Source organism: Siphateles boraxobius, unplaced genomic scaffold (genome assembly GCF_051911475.1).
Source record: "Siphateles boraxobius isolate OS27281-9 unplaced genomic scaffold, OSU_SipBor_1 23, whole genome shotgun sequence".
In the NCBI taxonomy this organism is placed as follows: domain Eukaryota; kingdom Metazoa; phylum Chordata; class Actinopteri; order Cypriniformes; family Leuciscidae; genus Siphateles; species Siphateles boraxobius.
Genome location: NW_027508844.1, coordinates 343796 through 358337, shown reverse-complemented (window position 1 = coordinate 358337; position 14542 = coordinate 343796). Strand labels below are relative to the sequence as shown.

The following is a 14542-nucleotide window of genomic DNA, read 5'->3' as shown; positions in this document are numbered from 1 at the left end:
GAAATAAAATACGACAGTACAATAATACATTTCAGCATATACAAATACTTAAGTAGGCTACATATAAGTACAAATACATAACTAAAGTACAAGGAGCATTGTGTTGAAATTACATTATTAGGAAAAGCATTGTATTGGTATGATTATATTTGCAACCTTTTAATTTTGGGGAAAACATTAGCCTCAAACCTTAGGTTTAATACATGTTTACATTGCATTACATTGTTCGTTTGGCTTTTAGATAACATTGCATCTCTCTCTCTCTCTCTCTCTCTCTCTCTCTCTCTCTCTCTCTCTCTCTCTCTCTCTCTCTCTCTCTACTGCATGACATAGGCTACTTCTAACTTGACATGTAAATAAGTCTTTGAGTCATATAGAGGTTTATGGTTTACAACCCCATAATATCTGGAAGTAAAACTATGCAGTGGACCTTTACAAATCACTTTCTTTTTTGTAATACAGTACTTTCAAAATGTCTACAATTACTATCCAGACACAACCCCAGACTGCTGATCAGCTTCTATTCCGCTGCACAATACAAAAAACGTCAAAACTTATTGCTGTGTGGTATTCTGGCTGCACTGCTCCAGACAAAATAGAGGGGTCTGAAGATGAAAGTATTGACGGCACCCCTGTCAAATCTGTGTGACATCTATTCAGACGTCTTCTCACATGGACCACAAACATCCAGCACTCACATCCTGGAAACCCATTTGCACCCTCTGCTCAGGTAGACCCCAGAAACACAGACTAATAGGTTACGGAACAGCTTTTCCCTCAGAGCTGTGGACAGGCTGCAGAAGCCATATAGCTACATCAATCCAGCTTACCTCATATTACACATGTACACACATACATACATGTATGCCCAAACGGTCACTGTGATTTTGCCAAGTAAGACATGTCAGCATCCCTGTCCCAAAATGTAGTCTTTACCCAATCCCTTACCCTAAACCTAACCCCATAACTTTTCCCTAAAATCAGAGGGTAATGATAAATAAAACTGATGTTAAGTACCTTACCCGGGTGATAGCTACTTGGTGAAATCACATTCACCTTGCAGAAACACACACATAATATATTACATGTATGTAGATAATGCTGTAAACACAGGGTTTATGTAATAGCAGTCTGTGCAATAATGATTTTTAATCTATTGTAATGCATTGTAAAGTATTTGTTATGTGCTTCACATTGGATTGCTTACACATAATTTCACTGTGTAAACATATGCAATGAAAAAAGACCTAACCTAACTTTAAATAATTTTCATCAAATTACTTATTGCATAACGTTAGGGTTCAAATATTTTTTAGTTTTAGTTTTGTTATTTTACATTACTGTGGCCTAAACCAAGACTTACATAATGAATATGCTTAGCTGATTTTTGAAAAAACAAAAAATAAAAACAAAAACAGAATAGTAGAAACACTTTTCAGCATGTATTTCAGGCCATGCATTTAGCATACGTTTCACCCCAATACGTTACGTCATTGCCTAATGCCCTATATTACCCGCGCCAAAATTCAAACGCAGTCAAAAGACCGCCAAAGCGCATTCAGGAATCAGGAGGATAGACCAACGGCTGAAGAATGTTCGCCCTTGTTGAATGGAAAGATGAAACAGAAACGGAAAGTTGGAGCATTGTTCCAACGTCACATATACAAAAATTCAACTTAAACGATTTCTTAGACGGACTTGATGAAAGTTCTGTATATTTAATTGAGTGGAGAGGTGGACTGAAAAAAAAACCTAAATGCGGATGGCCTTTGTACGAGGCAACGGTGCATAAAGTTGCAGGTAAGTTAATTTCTGACCTTTAATTATAATGCACACATTGCTATTGCACAGATAATACATAATTTAAGTGACCACTGAACTTAATGAGCTATAAGCTAAGTTACAGATCGAACGACGAAGCTAGTACATAATTGAGCAGATTCACCGTGTTTAAATGTAGGTTTTTTTATTAGTAGTAAGTTATTTATTTTTTAATAACTTACATCATGTACGTTACTATTAATAGCCTACTACTTTATTGTGAGCATGCATTTTAATGTTCATGTTTAACGTTAAGAGCTAACGTCGTAATTATTACAGTGTATCATTTTAATATCTTTAAATGTTTTTTTATGTGAGAATGATATCTTAAAAAAGTAAGATTTCAGCTGTCAGACACATTTAGTGGGGAAAAAATACAATATTTGTCTTTAGAGTATAGAACTAAAACTATAATAATTAAGTAAAGTTAAATATATTTCAAATGGATGCCAATATAAACTTGCAGGATATTAAATCCCTGTCAGAATGTGTGCTAATATTTTAACACTGTCCCATTATGAAAAAATTGTGGGTTTCTACATGTGGGTCAGCCTATGTTGTTGTTATTGCCATAGCCCTTGTATCTTTTGTTTTAGATTCTACAATTTGTATTCCCCCTTTTTCCCCACAGAGAGACAGTCCACCTTAGAAAAAGTGCAACACCAGAGGACACAACACCAGTCCACTTCAAAACCTCTGAAAAAACGAAAATTTAAGCCAAACCCTAAGTTTCTTCAAGAGGAAACCAGTAAAGATGGACCATCTAGCCCCAAATAGGTAACAAGATATATATATATATATATATATATATATATATATATATATATATATATATATTTTTTTTTTTTTTTATTATTATTTTTTTACTGAGACCCAAAACTAGCATCTGCATTGCAAATGTAAAAAAAGTGTCTGCCCACTATAAAGTTGTACTCATAACTAGGGCTGGGTATCGATTCAGATGTTCAATTTCGATTCGCAAGCTCTCAATTCGATTCGATTCCATTTTCGATTTCGATTCTCGATTTGACTATAATGAATATAGATGTAGGCAAATACAAATCCTATATTTATTTTTTTTAAAAGAACAGTGGACATAAGTTTACTAATGGTTAATTAATACAAAGAAATTAAGAGCCACAAACCTGTATATAAAACTCTTTTTATTTTAGGTACACTACCGGTATACACTAAATGCATACAATAAATAGACAGGATTTGATACAAGATGCAAAATTGATGCTGAAAATTGGACAAATTAGAGAATTTTCTATTAAATTGATCTCATCTAAATGTTTGTTTTTACAATGAGGTATTTTTTTTGTTAAGAGTTTATGCACATGGACGCTTGATTTCAATATTTGAATTACTTTGAAAATATTACAAATAAATACAATAGAATAAAGACACAAATAAATAGACATAAAAATAAAAAAGTTTTTTGATCAGAAATACTACAGAAACTGAATAAAGTAATCCAATGTAAAATAACCCAGGATAGTCTTTTACTCCTTACTGAATTTAATACATAGGCTATTAATTATGATTGCGTACAATTAATGCTATATTATGTTGTTATGACAACAAAATTAATGAAAGACACTAATGGCTGCGTTCACTTTAAGAACTATAGTGCACAAATCCATTAGTTTCATTATGCTGTCTGTCACACGCGTTTTATGTTTATTTAAGACATAACCGACGGTATCTTTATGATAATCTTTACGAGGTTACTCACCAAGACCAGAGTTTTGACATCATTTTGCGTGTTTTTAACTGTTAAAGCGATATCATCCACCAAAAATAACTTCTGTTACTGGCGAGCTGTTTGTGAGGCGGATTTAGGCTGTAGTACTATGTACTATCTACTGTATTATGTGCACGCAGTGAAAAGCATCTCTGAGAGGGCGCGAGCACGGGATAGTTTAACATTGATTGAATGTTTAAACTGGTAAAGCTTAAAAAGACGTGAAAATTATAAATGTTAGTTACGATGCAATGCTGGCCCGATTGTGCAAGTGAATATTCCGTCATGTCCCCACTCCTAAAAGCGAGTGTGTTTCGACGCCTGCAGCGCTCCCTTGTGCAGAGAGAGAAGACGCAGCACCGCGAGCACTGAATATGGAAAAAATCGATTCATGGCCGTTGAGAATCGATTTTGGATCGACCACATTTTAAAAAACGATTAATCGAAAAATCTTTTTTTGCCCAGCACTACTTATAACTTTGCAAATGAATCACTACATTTAGAAATTAATTACTGAAAATGAATCATTCAAAGTTAGGAGTACCTAATACTCAAATGTTCCCTAGATCTTGACAGGATTAGTCATTTTTTACACCCAAGTACAAGCAGTCTGTCAGAGTTGTTTATGTTGCTCTGCCTGTTTTTATTTATGGTAAAGCTTACATACTTGTATAAAAAAGACTTTCTGTATTTGTACAGCATTAATACAAGTATTTAATTTCCAAATGTAGTTATTCATTTGCAAAGTTATAAGTAATAATGATTTTGAATAATTATACAGCTTGACATTGCCCCGAACTGTAGTACGTACTCTGCCCTTGTTAAAGGAGAACTCCGGCGCAAAATGAACCTGGGGTGTAATAACACATTGGTACCGAGTCGACTGTTCTCTGGGATCTGTTTTCATGATAATCAAATGTAAAGAGTTGTATCTCTAAAAACTGTTTAGCTTAAAACGCTAGTATATGGAGGCATATAATAAGTAAAAGTAAATCACTAGTTAATACCACTAACAAGGCTCAAAATAGCCCCACACTAACACAGTAGCTTAATGAGGGTCTCTACATACAAACCGAAGCACTGAGAACTTTGTAAGTGTATAGACAGTTTAATAATAATATACTTTATAAAGACAGTACCATCGCGGAGCCATCTTTGGGAAACAGCCTCGACCAGCTTCACTATACTACTGTGTTAGTGTGGGGCTATTTTGAGCCTAGTTAGTGGTATTAACTAGCGATTTACTTATTATATGCCCCATATACTAGCGTTATAAGTTAACCGTTTTTAGAGATAAAACTCTTTACACTCGATAATCATGAAAACAAATCCCAGAGAACAGTTGACTCGGTACCAATGTGTTATTACACCCCAGGTTCATTTTGTGCCGGAGTTCTCCTTTAATTTGGAAAGGAGGCTCGAGGAGTGATGTCACATGTTTTGTCTGTAGAGGCATCTTATTATGTAGCTTCCTATTCTTGTTCTTGGTTGTGAAGAGCAGCTGATCTATCTTGGTAATAGTGGCAGATCAATTAAGAGAGAGTGTGATATCATCATTTTATTTTTTCAGCTCTTTTTTTTAAATGTTTTGTACTAACATTTTTGTCATGTTTTATAAAGAGGCAAACTAGTGATGGAAATTTGGACAGGGAGATTTTGGAGAAAATAAAATTACGGCATGGACCTCGATTCCCTTCTGCTACAACATCAGTTGCTCCATCTTCACCTACCTCACCATCTTCTGCCTCGCCTACTTCTGCACCACCGGTTCCTTACTGTCCCCCTGCACCACCCTCAGCTCCACCTTCACATACCTCATCATCGCCTGCTTCACCATCCTCACCTACTCCTGATCCTCCTTTACCAGACATCATTGCACAATTAAAGGCAGAAAATGAAGCCCTAAAAATGGAATTAGAGAACCTAAAAACAAATGTTGTCAGTCGTAAGTGTTAATTAAGAAAAATTCTAATATTTTATAAACTAGTTTTTTGATAAATATTATCATTTTGAAATCCATACAAGTTTGCCCTACTGAAAATCTGTTTTTTCTTTACTGTTTTGCTTCCTAGAAATGCCATACCTCCTTAGCACGATGGGCAAGCTGGAGAAATGGCTTGACGCGAAGGAGCAGAGCCCACATCATCAACTGGTATCACCTACCAGCATACAGGAACCTGTGAGTATGCTGATTTTAAAACTACTATTGTAGTAACAGCTATAACTGCAAGGTACGGCAGTAAAGACTTATTAAAACCCAATTCAAATACAAAAAAAACCACAAAAAAAACACATACATGCACAAAATGGCGGCTAGCACAAAACAACATTCTGAAGCCGTTGTTTTGATAATGGGTTGTCTGAAAATAATGATAGAAAAAAAACAAGGGCGCGTGTCTGGATCACCTTGCTCTCCAACATGTTCCCTGTGTTGGTCTGTTGTCATCGTTGCTGTAATTGTGTCATCTAGTTCTGTGCTCCTATTGGTTCTTGATTTGATATTCGTCTTATAAGTCGTAACACTGCAGGACAGTTGCTCAAAACCTCGGACACTGCCAGAATTTTATCGAAGGACAAGTTTTATCATAATGATCAGTAATTGGCTGTTGGCGAATCTGTCAAATTAGTGCTTAAAGGATTAGTTCACTTTAGAATTAAAATTTCCTGATCATTTATTCATCCCCATGTCTTTCAAGATGTTCATGTGTTTCTTTCTTCAAACGAAAATAAATCACATTTATTTCTCTACATAATGGACTTCAATAGCAACCAATTGGTTGAAGGTCCAAATCAATGCTGTTTAATATGGCTTCAAAGGCTCTACACGATCCCAACCGAGGCATAAGGGTCAAACCATCTCATTTTCTAAAATAAAAACATTTATATACTTTTTAACCACAAATGCTTGACTTTAGGGTTCTACTTCCGCACAACGTATTACGTTATCACATTGGAAAAGTACCGACCCAGTGTTAAAACTAACGTGGAAAGACTATATCAAAATCTCGTTACAAAAATAAATGTAAAACATCGATGTCGGACAAATTTTTAAGTTGGAGGAGAAAATAAAGTTTGGAGTTTTTCGGCACTGGGTCAGCACAAGGGTCACAAGCAACGTGATGGCGTAATATGTTGTGCAGAAGCAGACCACTGAAGTTGAGCATTTGTGGTTAAAAAGTATATACATTTTATTTATTTTTTCATAAAATGGCCGATGGTTTGCCTAGATATAAGACCCTTATTCCTCAGCTGGGATTGTGTAGAGCCTTTGAAACTGCATTGATTTGGACCTTCAAACTGTTGGTTTCCTTTTTAAAGGGAAGTTTAAACGAATGCACGCTTTGACGATAATGCATAAACTGAGGTTGCATGAAAATGTGAAAACAAATATGTTAAAGGAGAACTCCGGCACAAAATGAACCTGGGGTGTAACACATTGGTACCGAGTCGACTGTTCTCTGGGAGTTGTTTTCATGATAATCAAATGTAAAGAGTTTTATTTCTAAAAACTGTTTAGCTTATAACCCTAGTATATGGAGGCATATAATAAGTAAAAGTAAATCACTAGTTAATACCACTAACAAGGCTCAAAATAGCCCCACACTAACACAGTAGCTTAATGAGGGTCTCTACATACAAACCGAAGCACTGAGAACTTTGTAAGTGTATAGACAGTTTAATAATAATATACTTTATAAAGACAGTACCATCGCGGAGCCATCTTTGGGAAACAGCCTCGACCAGCTTCACTATACTACTGTGTTAGTGTGGGGCTATTTTGAGCCTAGTTAGTGGTATTCACTAGCGATTTACTTATTATATGCCCCATATACCAGCGTTATAAGTTAACTGTTTTTAGAGATAAAACTCTTTACACTCGATAATCAATAATGTTATAGAAAGTATGCGATGCAAAGCTACATTTAATCAGGCCCCCTAAAAACTTTTTTGTTAAAGCAATGTTTTATTTTGTAATATAACACTAATATTAATGCATGTTTGTCCTCTCCCCACAGATTGAAATTCACCCGGGCTCAGGAGTTTATGTACCAAAAAATGTATTGTGGTCAGCTAGCCATGCAAACAGCCCCACTACCATGGCACGGATGCTTCTCCTTGGAATTTTTGATATTGATACACTTCTTAAGAGCAATCTCAGAGGTAGTTAATGGGACATAGTGTCTTCAAGTGTCTGTATAATTATTATAATTTTTTGATAATTCTGTAGATTGAACATCATATCTGAAGTCTTTGGGTAAGGGGTTAAAGTAAACAAAAAAAAACTGCTCTATTATAGTAATTCTTGCATATTTACAGACATATGTACACTCATTCACATTTACATTGAAATATGATGCTTTATAAATATAAAATTTGACTATTTACATTATCCCCATTTTACTGAAGCAGAATGAAAAATGTGATGTATGGTTGAGTAGTTAGATAGGAGTGGAGTTAATTCAGATTTCGTTCTAATCTCTATTATGTTGCTCTTTCTTAGGTGGCAAGTCCAAAAATGCAAGCCCTGGGGAATCAAAAGAGCCATTGGACAGAATAAAAATTGATGCAATAATGAGTATGTATATTACTTGGTGAATTGGGCTTGAATTGTTTAAAACCAAATGTGTCAGTATAACCATCCGAATTGATCAGTTTCAGCTTGGTGTTTCAGTGTGATGACACTTACACTGGGTTCTGAATAATGCTTGAATTTCAGGAACATTAAGTTTGTTATCTACCAAACAATGTGCAGGTGAAACTTATAAAAATTAAAATATTGTGCAAAAGTTATAATTTTGATGATTATGGCTCACAGCTTATGAAAACCCCAAATTCAAAATCTCAGAAAATTAGAATATTACATGAAATCAATAAAAAAAAGGATTTTAAATACAGAAATGTCGTCCCTCTGAAGATATAATCATGCATATGTATATAGTTATATATACTAAATATATTAGTTTCACCTTTTAATTTGAATTACTGAAATACATTAAGTTTTGCATGATTTTAAAAATTTTCGCGTTTCACCTGTATGTCCTGTGTTAATTTAGTGTTTGAGGTGATTATAATTTGCCTGTCTTTAGATAAATGTTATAAAACTAAAATGCTTTTCATTGTCTTTTATACAGATGCAGTGATCCAGAAATTTCCTGGAACCACCAGGGGCCAACTAGGGGTGGCTATCAATCAGAAGGTCACTGAGCTGCGGACATCCAAGAAGACCCAAACTTAAATAAATAACAGTCTGTATCGTACCTGTTGGTGGATATTCTTGTTCTTGTCTTGTTTTATGTTTTGGAGAAATATTGATAAAGTTGTGTGTTGAGTGTTCAGAAGTTTTCAAATTTTGCACAGCTTAATTTTTATTTTTGAATTAAAACTGTTTTTGAATAAAATTGTAATGTTTGAGCTGTTTTACTGTATTACTTATTTTTTGCTAACTGCACCATTTAACATTTAAGGCTAGGCATGTCATGTTCATTACAAGTGTGTAAGTACAAGTACACGTCCATAACCTATATTTAAAAATAATGTATGAAGTTAATGAAAGCAAATTTTTTTTACATTTGTTTAGTTTACATCATGCATTAAAATATTTTGCAATTAATATAGATAATATAAGAACATAACATATATTCAAAATATATGTGCTCACACGTTTTTATATATTCCACATACATGTATCAAAAATATATTATATATATATATTTCAAATTATATGAAAAATATATACTAAGACTATATAAAAACATATGAGGGGCATATATATATGTCACATATATGTAAGCAATATGCTATGCATATATGTGTAGTTTGTATATTGAACATACATACAAAGAAATATATGTCATGTATATTGATAATTATATATGTGACATATATATATAGATACTATTATACATACATAAAATATATGGGCTAGTTTTATATGTCAATATATGAAATTGTTCCATTTTCGAATACGTTTTATATATGGGCAGATATATATGTACATATATGTTTTCACTGTCTATGTGCATATATTTAATATATGCATATTTCATATATGTACATATATTACATTTCCGTATGGGTAAGATGTCCTATTCCTAAACTGATTGCGCACTCTAAGTTTTCCTGCCAACTCTTTTTTTTATGCTTGTACTCTGGGGCCATCGACAAGTGTGTCCACTCCCTTTCTTCAGCAGATGCCGTTGGGGAACAGGGTTTGACCACAAAGGCAATATCTTTTCCCTTCAAGGTTGAGTCACAGAACACCACTGAAACAGAACAATACATTCACACAGAGCAAACTTGAGCTAAAATAAACTTCTACTTATGATGTTTTCACATTTTTATCATACAGTGACCAGCGGTGCTGTAAATACCTAAAGAGTTACATATGCCAAGTGGAAAAAAATGTGGAAAAACATACATGTGGTGTGATTGAACTTCAAGACCCTAGGCACAGTTGTCTATAAATGCAGCAATCATGAGAACAGCTAAATGAAAATACACAACAGCAACCCATCAAAGTTTACAACTCTTGATTAGTTTGAATGCATGATATTCAAATTAATTAACCAATCATACCATTGATCAGCTCTACCAAACTTGGATGTCTTTTTTCCAGTAATAAACAAACATTAAGTTGTTTTGATTGATACTGTGAAGCAGCTTTGATACAATCTGTATTGTGAAAAGCGCTATATAAATATATTTGACTTGACTTGACTTGACATGATAGCCCAGTGAATGAATTACAAAGTGTGTGAATATGTATCCTCTGGAAGGCAGGCTACACTAATAAACAAGGTTTTTTTAAAGTGGTGAAATGGCTCGCTGGGCTCTACCACCTTGGTGAGGACTTGCTGGGCCCCCAGGTGTGCATATGCCTCAAATTAGCTGAGCCTTTTTGCTTGTTAAGGCAGCGCCTATGCTGAAAGGAGACCGATTTAGAGAAAAAATCAAAGAATAAATCAAATAAAAAAATCTGTGAAGTCCTTTAAGTTTTTGTTTCCGACGTGTGTCAGAGGGCCTCTACCTCAAAGTCTCCAGAGGATTAATTCCTCCTGCTGCAGTTCGTGTCCAGTTACATCGAGTGCATGCAACGGTGGCACAAACGGCTAAGCACTTTCCGTTTTTCTGCCAACTCGATTTTTTCTCGAAAACCTGGAGGACACAGCCCATTCAGAGCTTGTATTTTGGTACCATCCATAAGTCTGCCCACCCCATTCTTTCAGTAGATGCTCTCATACATCATGGTGGAATTGGCCATTTGTGAACCCTAAAGCTCTAAGATGTCCTATTCCTAAACTCATTGAGCTTTTGCATCAATCATTGTGTCAAGCAAAGGTATGCAGAGGCGAGATGACTCGCTGGGCCCTACCACATTGGTGATAGCTCGCTGGAACCCAAGGTGTATATATGCCTTGAGCTGGGCACCAAACCTGTGCTTGCTAAGGCAGCACATATACTAAAATTGGATCGATACAGAGAAGATTAGCATGGCCCCTGCGAAAGGATGACACGCAAATCCGTGAAGCGCTCCATATTTTTGCAGCTGTGATCAAAGCCTGCTTCACTGGACTTGATTCATCCCCTCCTGCCACTCTTTGTTTTCATTCTTGTTCTCTTGTGTCAAGAACTGGTGCATCTCCAATGTCTATAGCGCACTCTCAGTTTTCCTGCCAATTCTTTTTTTTATGCTTGTACTCTGGGGCCATCGACAAGTGTATCCACTCACTTTCTTCAGCAGATGCCGTTGGGGAACAGGGTTTGACCACAAAGGCAATATCTTTTCCCTTCAAGGTGAGTCACAGAACACCACTGAAACAGAACAATACATTCACACAGAGCAAACTTGAGCTAAAATAAACTTCTAGTTATGATGTTTTCACATTTTTATCATACAGTGACCAGCGGTGCTGTAAATACCTAAAGAGTTACATATGCCAAGTAGGAATACGTGTAAATGTGGAAAAACATACATGTGGTGTGATTGAACTTCAAGACCCTAGGCACAGTTGTCTATAAATGCAGCAATCATGAGAACAGCTAAATGAAAATACACAACAGCAACCCATCAAAGTTTACAACTCTTGATTAGTTTGAATGCATGATAGCCCAGTGAATGAATTACAAAGTGTGTGAATATGTATCCTCTGGAAGGCAGGCTACACTAATAAACAAGTTTTTTTTAAAGTGGTGAAATGGCTCGCTGGGCTCTACCACCTTGGTGAGGACTTGCTGGGCCCCCAGGTCTGCATATGCCTCAAATTATCGGAGCCGTTTTGCTTGTTAAGGCAGCGCCTATGCTGAAAGGAGACAGATTTAGAGAAAAAATCAAAGAATAAATCAAATAAAAAAATCTGTGAAGTCCTTTAAGGTTTTGTTTCCGACGTGTGTCAGAGGGCCTCTACCTCAAAGTCTCCAGAGGATTAATTCCTCCTGCTGCAGTTCGTGTCCAGTTACATCGAGTGCATGCGACGGTGGCGCAAACGGCTAAGCACTTTCCGTTTTTCTGCCAACTCGATTTTTTCTCGAAAACCTGGAGGACACAGCCCATTCAGAGCTTGTATTTTGGTATCATCCATAAGTCTGCCCACCCCATTCTTTCAGTAGATGCTCTCATACATCATGGTGGAATTGGCCATTTATGAACCCTAAAGCTCTAAGATGTCCTATTCCTAAACTGATTGCGCACTCTCAGTTTTCCTGCCAACTCTTTTTTTTATGCTTGTACTCTGGGGCCATCGACGAGTGTGTCCACTCCCTTTCTTCAGCAGATGCCGTTGAGGAACAGGGTTTGACCACAAAGGCAATATCTCCAATGTCTATAGCGCACTCTAAGTTTTCCTGCCAACTCTTTTTTTTATGCTTGTACTCTGGGGCCATCGACAAGTGTGTCCACTCCCTTTCTTCAGCAGATGCCGTTGGGGAACAGGGTCTGACCACAAAGGCAATATCTTTTCCCTTCAAGGTTGAGTCACAGAACACCACTGAAACAGAACAATACATTCACACAGAGCAAACTTGAGCTAAAATAAACTTCTACTTATGATGTTTTCACATTTTTATCATACAGTGACCAGCGGTGCTGTAAATACCTAAAGAGTTACATATGCCAAGTGGAAAAAAATGTGGAAAAACATACATGTGGTGTGATTGAACTTCAAGACCCTAGGCACAGTTGTCTATAAATGCAGCAATCATGAGAACAGCTAAATGAAAATACACAACAGCAACCCATCAAAGTTTACAACTCTTGATTAGTTTGAATGCATGATAGCCCAGTGAATGAATTACAAAGTGTGTGAATATGTATCCTCTGGAAGGCAGGCTACACTAATAAACAAGGTTTTTTTAAAGTGGTGAAATGGCTCGCTGGGCTCTACCACCTTGGTGAGGACTTGCTGGGCCCCCAGGTCTGCATATGCCTCAAATTAGCTGAGCCTTTCTGCTTGTTAAGGCAGCGCCTATGCTGAAAGGAGACCGATTTAGAGAAAAAATCAAAGAATAAATCAAATAAAAAAATCTGTGAAGTCCTTTAAGGTTTTGTTTCCGACGTGTGTCAGAGGGCCTCTACCTCAAAGTCTCCAGAGGATTAATTCCTCCTGCTGCAGTTCGTGTCCAGTTACATCGAGTGCATGCAACGGTGGCGCAAACGACTAAGCACTTTCCGTTTTTCTGCCAACTCGATTTTTTCTCGAAAACCTGGAGGACACAGCCCATTCAGAGCTTGTATTTTGGTACCATCCATAAGTCTGCCCACCCCATTCTTTCAGTAGATGCTCTCATACATCATGGTGGAATTGGCCATTTATGAACCCTAAAGCTCTAAGATGTCCTATTCCTAAACTGATTGCGCACTCTCAGTTTTCCTGCCAACTCTTTTTTTTATGCTTGTACTCTGGGGCCATCGACGAGTGTGTCCACTCCCTTTCTTCAGCAGATGCCGTTGAGGAACAGGGTTTGACCACAAAGGCAATATCTCCAATGTCTATAGCGCACTCTAAGTTTTCCTGCCAACTCTTTTTTTTATGCTTGTACTCTGGGGCCATCGACAAGTGTGTCCACTCCCTTTCTTCAGCAGATGCCGTTGGGGAACAGGGTTTGACCACAAAGGCAATATCTTTTCCCTTCAAGGTTGAGTCACAGAACACCACTGAAACAGAACAATACATTCACACAGAGCAAACTTGAGCTAAAATAAACTTCTACTTATGATGTTTTCACATTTTTATCATACAGTGACCAGCGGTGCTGTAAATACCTAAAGAGTTACATATGCCAAGTGGAAAAAAATGTGGAAAAACATACATGTGGTGTGATTGAACTTCAAGACCCTAGGCACAGTTGTCTATAAATGCAGCAATCATGAGAACAGCTAAATGAAAATACACAACAGCAACCCATCAAAGTTTACAACTCTTGATTAGTTTGAATGCATGATAGCCCAGTGAATGAATTACAAAGTGTGTGAATATGTATCCTCTGGAAGGCAGGCTACACTAATAAACAAGGTTTTTTTAAAGTGGTGAAATGGCTCGCTGGGCTCTACCACCTTGGTGAGGACTTGCTGGGCCCCCAGGTCTGCATATGCCTCAAATTAGCTGAGCCTTTTTGCTTGTTAAGGCAGCGCCTATGCTGAAAGGAGACCGATTTAGAGAAAAAATCAAAGAATAAATCAAATAAAAAAATCTGTGAAGTCCTTTAAGTTTTTGTTTCCGACGTGTGTCAGAGGGCCTCTACCTCAAAGTCTCCAGAGGATTAATTCCTCCTGCTGCAGTTCGTGTCCAGTTACATCGAGTGCATGCAACGGTGGCGCAAACGGCTAAGCACTTTCCGTTTTTCTGCCAACTCGGTTTTTTCTCGAAAACCTGGAGGACACAGCCCATTCAGAGCTTGTATTTTGGTACCATCCATAAGTCTGCCCACCCCATTCTTTCAGTAGATGCTCTCATACATCATGGTGGAATTGGCCATTTG

General features: G+C 36.8%; 1 protein-coding gene, 1 long non-coding RNA gene and 1 other non-coding gene across 3 annotated transcripts in view; 2 read left to right on the top strand and 1 right to left on the bottom strand.

The window, feature by feature from the left end:
• LOC143747602 (transmembrane 4 L6 family member 1-like) overlaps nucleotides 1-14542 on the bottom strand; it is a 484334-nt gene that overhangs the window by 160208 nt on the left and 309584 nt on the right. The gene's annotated exons all lie outside the window — the stretch shown is intronic.
• On the top strand, nucleotides 7514-8978 carry LOC143747584 (uncharacterized). Its single transcript, XR_013206762.1, has 3 exons — nucleotides 7514-7729; nucleotides 8070-8144; nucleotides 8701-8978. It is a non-coding gene; the product is annotated as an uncharacterized LOC143747584 (long non-coding RNA).
• On the top strand, nucleotides 11004-11110 carry LOC143747616 (U6 spliceosomal RNA). The gene has a single exon (XR_013206775.1). It is a non-coding gene; the product is annotated as a U6 spliceosomal RNA (small nuclear RNA).